Source organism: Ixodes scapularis, unplaced genomic scaffold, assembly GCF_016920785.2.
Source record: "Ixodes scapularis isolate PalLabHiFi unplaced genomic scaffold, ASM1692078v2 PGA_scaffold44__24_contigs__length_19508400, whole genome shotgun sequence".
Lineage (NCBI taxonomy): Eukaryota > Metazoa > Arthropoda > Arachnida > Ixodida > Ixodidae > Ixodes > Ixodes scapularis.
The window spans coordinates 2,955,059-2,965,290 of record NW_024609873.1 but is presented as its reverse complement, the minus strand read 5'-3'; the positions used below and the strand labels follow the sequence as shown (position 1 = coordinate 2,965,290).

The window sequence follows — 10,232 nt, the reverse complement described above, 5'->3', positions numbered from 1 at the left end:
TCGCGACTATAAAAATTGCAATGCGGAACTGATTGAATGGGAATCAGATATATAACAAATGAACGGTTTCCATCGATTACAATGGCCAACAATCAATATCACATTGTATATGTCGTGTACACCGAGTCGATTTACCCCGTATGCACTCTTCAAGTTTAGAAGTCTTTGTAGGCTTACAATTACTTTATATCTAGGGCTCCGTGTTTTCGGAGTTTATTTTTCGTCAAATTCGGAGGGTGTTTTTCAGAGTTTGTTTTTGGCCGAAGATTCGAAGTTTATCGGAGTTTATATTTGTTTGATTTCCAATTATCCGAAATTCGGAGTTTAATTTCGCAGTGTTTCCTATTGAAAATAAATATGTAAATAATAACCGGATGTAGACGTATGCCAAATAAAAAATAAAACGTGCTTGTATCGATTAAAATTTCTTCAGTTGAATTTGACATTCGTGCCATTGCCATTGGCAATATTCATTTGTCCCACGACAAAAGTCGCACACAAGTGTTGCTTCCATAAACGTCGATACCTTAACATCAATAAACTGCCGGGGGCAGTCGCTACGAAACTCGTAGTCATCCCATCCTATTCCATCAACCTAGCCCGCGGCCGCGCGAGGTGGAGTGGTTAAGGATGTAATAGAATGTTTGAACTGTACCTTTTCTCTATTTAATACAATCTCTATGGTCCGTAGCTTTCACTGTTACAAAAACATACCTTCTCCTTTCTCTAAATCACAGATTGCATGGCTCAAACTCGAAACCAAAAGACTGACTTTTGTCGTGACCCAATGTACAATGACCTGTTGCCCTGAATCACCCTCGACGAGACAAGCGGCAAAACCCCTTTTGACAACGGTCAGGAGGCTATGCAACGGTCTGAGATTTGAAAGATAATTATGGCGCCATTTTCCCAGGACCATTAACGCCGTGCTAATCAAATTGTAAAAAAAAAAAAAAAAAAAAAACTTTTTTTTTTTTTGGGGGGGGGGGGGGGGGCATTGGCATATAAACATTCGGAGTTTATCGGATGAACCCGAATTGTCCCAAATTTTACTAACGGTTGTTCTTCGGAGTTTTCGGACTTATCCGAAAACACGGAGCCCTATTTATAACGTAATTAGCGTGTCCACGGCGCATAGTCTGTCCTCGTGGTTTATATACGAACCGTTGTTGTTTGAGCACGATGCTCGGCACGTAGTCCAGGTGTTCCGTACCACTTCTTCATTATTTACTTATTTAACTTACTCTTTACGACCTCATCAATTAAGGTACCAGGAGGTACCATATATTTCCCCTAGATCAATAAAAAAACTATTACTATACACTGAGTTGTACATCCTCTAGAGAATTTACACTTTTTTCTTCAAATATCTGTTTTCTTTTATGAGTTCACCTCATCTGCGCAGGAACTGGCCGCTTTCTGAAATGAATTAAAAATATTGATCACATGTCAGAAGTGTAGTGCATCTATTCCAATTTTTCCAAAACACTTTTTTTTTTTTGCTATTACAGTTCTCTATATATAGTCAACCATGATCGATCAAGATGCTCTTTCGGTTCTGCGGCCTCAATGTAAGCCTCGGTCTTGTGAAACGTGTGTTCATTTGGCTAAAAAGAGCGTCATTCTACAAAATGTATACTTATAATTTCCTGTGTCCATAGAAATTGTAAAGAAGCTCACTAGAGATACAGTTATTTATCTTTATAGATTATCCGTTACTTGTCTCTTAAACATTAAAAGATACATAAAATGTGGCAAATTTCAAACCGATTTTCTCATCAACCAATTGTCTTTTTTAACTCTATTTTGCAAATAGCTTTAGATAATCTAATTAGTTACCTATCAAAAAAGTTTTCAATGTTATATTTTACTGTATGGGCCTCCAATCTAAGCCCACTCTGGTAAAATGTTTTTTGTTCGGTTAGAAAAACAAGCGACCTTTTCGCCTATGCATTTCACAATGTCAGGAGGAAATTGAGGTCATGCATGCCTAGCATTTTTTTTTTTTTTTTATAAACACTTAATTTCTCGGTGAAGAACTAATGCGTTTTTCTACCCGAACCAAATATGCACACGGCGAACCAGACTCATCAAGTTAAAACGAATCCCAAATTAAGAAACTGTCGAAAATCATAGGAGGGAGAGGAGGGGGGAGTGCATGTGGGACTCGAGCTTCGGACATCTTGGTTACACTTGACCGGTAATCATGGGGACCGCGGTTCGTATCCCGGCTTATGTTTTTCAACAGTTCGTTCATTTTGCTTTCGAATTCGACGGGTGCGGCTCACCGTTTACATATCTGGTTTGTTACCTTATGATACTTGTAAAGAGCTTGCTTTATACTTCCTATGAGTATAAAATGTATTACTAGAACTTAAGCAGGAGTATAGTGCTGCTCCTTGCTATAATTACTATAAAAATTGACTTGGAAGGCAATTTTCATATTATGTCAGAAAAACTTTTTTTTTTCCAATCTTTATCCTCTCTATGTCTTCTTTACGCATCCACTAAATACTAGAAAAGGTTAGTATGGTGTCGAGCGAAAAGCAACGGCAGGAGTAAGCCAGACATGCGACCTCTAGCGGCGCGGGAAAACAGTAATCTCCTCGTAGTCGCGTCTACGGTTTATATCTTGATATAAAAAAATTCACGGAACTTGGGGTTTGTGCTCCCATCCTTTCAAGAAATGTCCCCCAAAAACATATACGCCCGTATTCACCAGGCGCGAGTAGCGCCTGTTTAACCACTGACTGGCGACGTCATCGACTAAAATGATCACGTGGCGAGCGATAGCCGCCGCTAAGGGAGTGCTTGGTATTCACAGGTCGTGTTTAGGGCCTAGTCGCCCCGCGCGACTAAGAATTCGACTAACAAATCTTAGTCATGGGGTAGGGCTAGTTCAGCCGGTGTTTAGCGGGTGACTAGCGGCTCAGCGCCATGGCCGACTCGTATCACCGCTGACCGCCAGCGCTAACGAAGCACTTCTGTCTCGGAACGCTGGGGGACACATCTAGAAAGAATTGGAGGAGCAAGTATATAGCCATGTTCAACGGTCAGAAAGACCACTAAAGAGATCTCCGCAGGGCGCTGGACGACGAGAAAAAACGCGTTTACGGGCGTCTCCATATTTGTTTATGTCGCTGGCAATGTGGCTACCGTGTTTCTCCCTGGCGTTGTTTTTAAAGTTTTTTTTTTTTTTTTTGTAAAACTCTGTCTGGGACAATATGTCCCTCATTGTAAGTTTTTTTTTCCTCATGAACATTTAAAGCTTAGTTTTTATACGAAAAAATACCCATTTACGCAGTGGCGTTTAAGTATGCATATGCGTGACCTATCTTTTTACGTCTCTTCCGCTTGTTAGTTTTGACTAGATAGTCACCCACTCGCTTCACGCTCGTGAATAACCGCAGAACAGAATCGCCTGTTAGTCGCGGATTTCTCGTTTAGCTCGCGACTACTTAGTCGTGCTACTAACCTTAAAACGGCGCTAGTTAGTCAGGCCTGGTGAATATGGGTGATAATTATTTCGTCGAATTTATATAATAAATTATTTTGCCTGCCCAATTGGAGATGAAATTACCCTCCTACGAAATAAAGAAACCTCAAACCAAAAGCTCAGAGACAATAAGTTCCCAGCCTTTCGGGGTCGACTTGACTTCTCGTACATTTTACTTTGAGGGTCAGCTACATTGCGCGCTGCGATAGCAATGATCTTATAATTAATAGCATGATCTTAGAACGTAGTTTTCGTGCAAGTAAAGTAGAAAAAAAGGTGCAACTTTTGGGCCAGTTCATTTCCTATATCAGTTTTATCAAAATTCCGTATAATCAGTCATAAAGTACAAGTTTAAATAAACGTCACATTTAACTTCAATTACTAAAAAATAAACACTGTTTTTTTTTATTTTTCTAGCCTCGCAAAGTGGCCGACAGACTGCCCAATAAGCAATAATTTTGTAACAGTATAATAATATAATTTTCTGGTATTTTTTAGATTGAGAGAATCTCAGCGCTATGACAGTACACAGTAGCAAGTTTTCTTAAATTTTGCTTCTGGGCGAGGGTAAAAAAAAAAAAAGGTTAGAAACCTGACAACACGACCGACTCCGCACGCTCCCGCAGGCACGGTGCCACTCCTATAAAAAAAAAAGGGGGGGGGGGGGGGGGTGAAGCTCCCTTTTTAGCGGGAGTTAGCTGGCTTCCGCAGTGCTTTGTTGCTCGTGCCTTCGCGTTTACACCTGCGTTAGCAAGCGCAGAAAGCTCGCGCTGAAGGCAGAGCTTCTAGTTTCAGCTTACAATTGAACGGAGTATAGCATGCTTCGAAGTCGCAGCGCGAGCAGGCGGATGCAACACCGCTCCCGGCTTTGGCGCAATGCTGAAACTCTCAAATAAGCAGTGAAAATCACTGTACTTACCCCCCACCGACGACAAATGCATCACCCGGTGTCTCGTCTTCCGCCCATTGAACTTTAGATACTTTCCCGCTCATCGCATCAAGCAGGGATGGGCAAAATACATGCAAATATGTATCGAAATACAAATACAAAATACTTCGTCAAAAATGTATTTAATTACAAATCTAATTACATTTCCAAAAAAGCATTTAAATACAAGATGCAAATACAACCAAATGTATCTGGTCTCCTCCAAATACTTTTCCAAATACATTCCTCAAAATTTGCGTCAGCGACTTCAGGGCACCTGCAAGGGGTTTCTAGACATCTCATTTTAATTTTGCATCGCACACTCGTGAGTTAGTGTGCGAGTCTCTAGTAACGTAATAGAAATATAATTTTTTTTAAATGTAATCAGCTTGGACGTAATAGGTGAAAAAAGTACAGAGCTTCAAGCAGCTTTTTTTGTCGATTACATTTTGGTATAGACCAACAAAGAACTGAGACGACCAAGACGCGCAGCACCAGCCAGAGACTTTTTATTGTTGCAACTCGCACCAGTTACGAAAATCCGGACGACCCGCGCATTTAAAATGTTCCAGGCAAAAATATGGATGGAAATCAGGCTGGAAAGCATCACAAGTTGTCACAGGTACTTACTTCTTTAGCCAGTCTGCCTGTGAACGTCGATTTCGTCACTATTCTTGCCCTGGACTAGCACCGTAATCACAAAGTCCCGGACGATATATCCCGTAATCACAAAGTCCCAGACGATATATATCGATATATAGGCCCGGAAGATATATCAACTAAACTGCTAAAATGAACCAAATCGGTTTCTAGTATTCTTTTATGTAGAATATTCCAACAGTCTATTGACTCCGGTGACATACCCCTTGACTGGAAGCATGCTAGGGTTTGCCCAATATATAAAAGCGGTGACAAAGACTGCCCCAACAATTATAGGCCTATTTCCTTCACTTGTCTTGCAAGTAAGTTGATGGAGCATATCATTTACTCAAATATTATGAACCACATGGCTGATAATGGTCTACGTTTTGTAAACCAGCACGGTTTCCGGCGGTCTCTGTCGTGTGACACCCAACTTTTCGAATTCGTAAGAGACATTCATAAAAACCTACATTTTCGTGCAGAAACGCATGTTACTTTTATAGATTTCTCCAAAGCGTTCAACAAGGTTCCTCACCAACGTGTATTATTAAAACTACGTTCGCTTCAAATTGATGAAACTCTGATTAATTGGATAGCTAACTTCCTCTCAAACCGAACACAATACGTCACCCTTAACAATAGTTGCTCGTCATCTATAGTGGTCAAATCTGGAGTACCTCCCGGAACCGTGCTGGGTCCTTTGTTATTTCTCATTTATGTGAATGATTTACCTTCGCTAATTAAGTCTTCAATTAGGTTATATGCTGACGACTGTGTTGTGTATTCTAAAGTAACCAATCGCTCTGACTGTGCGCAGCTTCAAGCCGATCTATGTGCTATTGAATCTTGGTGTGAAAGGTGGCAGATGCAAATCAATGTAAATAAAACCAAACAAATGACCTTTACTACGAAACATGACACAATAAACTTTCAATACTCCCTTTCCGGCAATACGATAGAATATGTACCAACTTACAAGTACCTCGGTGTTAACTTAACAAGCAATCTCTCATGGGAAAATCATATAACTCATATTATTAGCAAAGCTAATCAGACTCTCGGCTTCCTGCGCCGCAATCTCACCCTTGCCTCCAAGGAAACTAAATTATTAGCATACACCTCACTTGTCCGTCCCCGGTTATAGTACGCCTCATCTGTCTGGAATCCCCATCAGTTATTTTTAGAAGATATGTTAGAAGCAGTCCAAAGCCGCGCAGCACGGTTTATTCATCGAAATTATACCTTCCCTACTATTATCACCACTCTTAAAGCTCAACTTGGTCTTCCCCCTCTCAAAACGCGTAGGACGGTGTCCGCCTTAACTATTCTTCATAAATTTTACTACCATCTTCCTTTCCAGGAAACTTTATACTGTATACCCGCTCCTCATATCTCCCGTCGCTTAGATAATTCCTGCAAACTATTTTTATCCACCTTCAGGACCAATACCTTTAAATTTTCTCCCCTGCAGCTTTCCGTTACCAATTGGAATAAACTGCCAGATCCAATAGTAACCGTATCGGACACTTCAAAATGTAGAGAAGCACTTGCCACCTTTTACGGCGCGTAACTGACGTTTTTGCTATCTTTTGTTTGTTTTTCTTGTTTATACCGTGTACTTAAATCTTAGAAATACTGCCCGCCCCCCTTATGTAAAGCCCCACGTGGGCATTTAAGGGATAAATAAATGAAATGAAATGAAGTCACTAAACGCTTGTGCTTGATTGAGAGACGCTGCATTCGGTGCAGAGCGTAGTTTTCTTCCTGCTCTGGACAGTGACAATAAATTTGAAGGATGTATCTTCGGCCACAAAATTGTATTTAATTACAATTGTATTTGCAATACCCACGTTTTAGTATTTAAATACACACGTCAAATACATTACCCAATTTGTAATTAAATACAAATGCAAAATACACAAGGTATTTGAAATGCGTATTTCAAATACTTGTATTTGAAATACTGCCCATCCCTGGCATCAAGTATACCGTCGGGTCGTCGTTGAGGCGTACAACCCAATTCAACGTTCGCTAAATTGTGCAGGGGATAAAAATCCCACTTCGGCTCTCTCAGCCATTTTACTAGCGTGTACGTCATCCTATCGACTTCACGACTAAAAGCTTGACTGAATGAAGACCGTCGTGCAGAGACGAAACTAAACCCAGTCGTTGGTGGAGCGACCAACCGGCCGGTATTTAGCCAGCAGTGTCAAGTTTTGCACATCTGGCAGTTTGCCGAGTCAGACCCGAGACCGGGAGGTATCTGGCAGTGAGTACCGCGAGCATCATGGTAACTGCCGAAAAAACACTTAAAAAAAGGTAGGGAAAACGAAAAAAGAACGAACGAACGGACGCAATATGTTTTGCATGGAATGGCTCTGACACGCGGAAGGGCACAAGAAAGAATTCCTTATCAATGTTTTGCTGCAGAGCGCTTATCGGGAACAGCGATCACCGGCAGTTACCCTGCCGGCAATCGCTGTTCTGTCTTTTTTTTTTTTTTCCCCTGTAGTTCGATTATAGGGAACGCTGCCAAAGAGCGGGTGTTCGTTTACATGCTCGCCGAGTGTTGCAGCTGATAATAATGACTGAACACATTTAAACTTGACCGATACTTTCGAATAAGTCTTTCATCTATTCTGAAAAAATAAATAAACCTCCAGACATTACAGCAAAATGCTGCTATACTTCGTTTCAGCTTCGGTCCGAGCGCGGCCGATGTTATGAGCCGAAGGGCCAATCAAACAGCGAAAGAGGCACAACGTCATGGCGTGCTCTCTGCAGTTGATAGGACCAGCCGGTATTCGCCGTCTCTCTCTGCGTGCTCCTCCGCCGGTCAGGCTTATCAAGCGCAGAGAGCACGCCATGACGCTGCGCTTTTTGCGGTGTTTGATTGGCCCTTCGGATCATAACATCGGCCGCGCTCGGACCGAAGCTGAAACGAAGTATAGTTGGTTCGTGACTGGATGGAAGTGCCGAAGGAAAGGGACAACGTAAAGAAGGTAACGACATACTTTAATATAAACACGCCACTTCACAGCCATTTCTCTTTCTCCTTTTCTTTCGGTCCAAATATAGCTTTCAGCAATGTTCAACACAATCAATGCTGCCGAGCACTGTATTCGTCACTATCCCAGTGACGAATGCAAAAAACAAACACACACACACACACACACACACACACACACAAAAAAAAAGTTTTGGAAATGTACAAGGTCCCTTGGCTGTTATTTAGAAACTTTGGTCTACGACAGGGGTCTCCAAACCCCGGCCCGCGGGCCACATTCGGCCCGCGGAGCTCTTCCGACCGGCCCGTGGCTGGCTGTAGTCCTCCCAATGGAGCCCGGCCCACGGCCCGCTTCCTCCACGCCCGCTGCTACTGGCGAAAAAATAAGCGCGTGTGAAACGGCGCCGCGGCGCGCACCAACCGCGTAAACGAAGTTACCAGAAAAAAACGAGAGAAAACTGCCTACCGTAAGGCGTGTGCTCTGGTCATATTGGTAATTGGACATTGTCATTAGCAGAATCCACACTCCTAGTCCCCTGTTCCATATCTGGGTAACTAAGTACGTTAAAATTAGTGTACGTCCCTATGTATATTGTGCTTGGTGTACTGTGTCGTAGCTACTAAATATTGTCAGCATAACTTCTATCGTTCTCACTAGTCTTCTGCCCTGTGTGAACGTGCCTAAGTTCGTATCCGCTCTGGTTTATGCTGGTATGTTTTCTGGGCTCCAGTTATCGTGTGATGTCATAAGCAGCTAAATGATTAAATTTCATAACAAAGTGAATGCATTCATCCACCTTAGAATCTTTTTGTTTCATGTTTATTCTAACTTTAAATATTGTATATTTAAATGCTTAGATATCTAGGATTATTTATTTAGATTTTCCTCATTTACATATGCCCATTTATATTTCCGGCCCTCGAGACAGAGACAGAGCCTCCATCAGGCCGCTTAACCACAATGTTTGGAGACCCCTGGTCTACGACATTCCACTATCCTGCGGGCGCACCTACGTAAGGCAAGGGAAGGCCATTGCGGAAATGACCGTGCTAGAGAACACGCAGCAGCTAGGGAAATTCACGAAGCGGTTGTCATCAAAACAAGGGAGGCCGATAAGCGTATTAGCGAGCCGTTTGTGGCACTTTTAGATAAGGAAATGTTATTTTTAGAGAGAGAGAGAATGGGGTGGCTGGGGGGGGGAGTGACGTGGCTTCAATAAAGGAACACTGACAGGGTATTTATGCTCGCCGACGTTTTTAGTTGTACGTACGTGACATATGAGAGCCCAACTATACCCAGAACAAAATTTGCGGCTCGAAATTCGGTTTCTTTCCGCTCGAAAACCGCCGATGGAGAACTGGTCGGTTTGAGTCGCGCTCACTCTCTTCTCCGAGGTCACGGGCCGTTTCTTAAGCAAAGTGGAAAGTTGAGCCAGTTGGTTCATGGTTCTTTAAATAATTAAAAGCGCCGAAAAAGACAAGGACAAAGAAGTGGAACGACACAAGGCGCCACAAGCGAAAGGACGACACAGGCGAAAGCACTGTGAGCACCAAAGTGCTCACAGTGCTTTCGCTTCGGCCACGATAAAGATGACTGTATGAAGACGTACGCTGGCGTCACCGAGGTACAGGCGCTGGACGAGCATACGGCTTTCAAGATGGACACTGAAGACGCCGAGAAAGCCGCGCGTGGTTTGGGGCTCGACACCCCACCGTCTACAGAGCAACAAGGGAAGCCTGACGGAGATGACGGTTCCGGGGAGGGCGCCGTGGGGACAAAAAGAGAAGTCAGCCCCTCACGTTCTGGAGCCTGCTTCCGATCCCCGGACCTCTGCTTCGCATCGCCTGAGGGCTCCAGGACCCCCACGGCCCGTCCTTCGACGACCGAAACGACCTCCAAGCGCCACGACGACATGGACGAAACCACCGACTCAACTAAGCGCGGCCTCGAGTATACGCCCCCGAAAGCGGACACGACGCTCAACCCTAACCCTTGGTTGGGGTTCGAGAAGAACAAGCGGGGCCGTTTCAAGGGGGTGCTGAACGCACCTCCGAACGACCGGCAACTCTGCGGCTCCGAGTAAGGCGGCAACGCCTGGTTTCCAGAACTGGTGGAAGAACAACAAGGCAAGCGCTGCATCATAGCCTTCATGATTTGT

The 10,232-nt window shown here is 43.4% G+C and overlaps 1 pseudogene; it reads left to right on the top strand.

Annotated features, from left to right (window-relative positions):
• The first annotated feature begins 2,206 nt into the window (after positions 1-2,206).
• Positions 2,207-10,157, top strand: LOC121837490 (annotated as a pseudogene).
• Positions 10,158-10,232: the final 75 nt, after the last annotated feature.